The 944-nt window shown below is 38.2% G+C and overlaps 1 non-coding gene across 1 annotated transcript; it reads left to right on the forward strand.

Annotated features, from left to right (window-relative positions):
* Nucleotides 1-379: 379 nt before the first annotated feature.
* LOC145402966 (5S ribosomal RNA) lies at nucleotides 380-497 on the forward strand. Its single transcript, XR_013897902.1, has one exon. It is a non-coding gene; the product is annotated as a 5S ribosomal RNA (ribosomal RNA).
* The last annotated feature ends 447 nt before the right edge of the window (nucleotides 498-944 follow it).

The raw sequence follows: 944 nt of genomic DNA on the forward strand, positions 1-944 counted from the left end.
AAAAAATGCAAAGAATCTTAAGGAAAAAGAGGAGTTCAAAAACGTATGGATAAAAAGATGCCTAACACAAGAGGAACTGGAATTACTGAAAGAGAAAAGGGAGGAAGCAAAAACAAAAAATGAGGGAAGATCAGAAGAGGAGAAGAAGAAATTTTTTTACAAAGTAATAGGATTGCAGGTACGAAAGTGGTACACAAACAGGATGGAAGAAAAAGGAGGAAGGTAGTAGAACCATGTCATGACAAGTATATAAACAAGATGATAAAGTTGATGTACTCAAATGTGGACGGAATGGTATCTAAATTACTAGAGATGAATGATTATGTCAGAGAAAATGAACCACAAATAATATGCCTAACTGAAACAAAATTAATACCATGTCAACGGCCATACCACGTTGAGTATACCGCTTCCCGTCCGATCAGCGAATTAAGCAACGTTGGGTCTGGTTAGTACTTGGATGGGTGACCGCCTGGGAACACCAGATGCTGTTGGCATAACGTTCTCCCTACGTGTCAAGTGGGGTTGGTGGAGGTTTAGTGCCCCTCCCTGTAAAACAATTAACTCTAAGCCTTGGCCACCCCATTTGGGATACATGGCGTCTGGCAATGAATGAATGAATATCAAATGACATACTAAACTTAGAGGAATACAATATATGGAGAGGAGACAGAAATTTAAAAAAAGGAGGAGGAATTATAATATTAACTAAGAAAAATCTAAAAGTCAAGGAAATAAACCTAGATATACCACCACAAGTAGAACTGATTGCAGTAGAGATCGACACATCTGAAGGTAAAGTAATTGTAGCCAATTTGTACATGCCACCCAGATCAAACACATGGGAAAGAGACGAATATGAGGACCTGGCAGAGCGTACAATTCAGAGTGTAAGATCATTGCTACATAAAATGGAAGAGAAATTGGAGAGAATTATACTAACT

This window comes from Coenobita brevimanus, chromosome 59 (assembly GCF_032717465.1).
Source record: "Coenobita brevimanus isolate Jiangsu-jjx chromosome 59, ASM3271746v2, whole genome shotgun sequence".
Classification (NCBI taxonomy): Eukaryota; Metazoa; Arthropoda; class Malacostraca; order Decapoda; family Coenobitidae; genus Coenobita; species Coenobita brevimanus.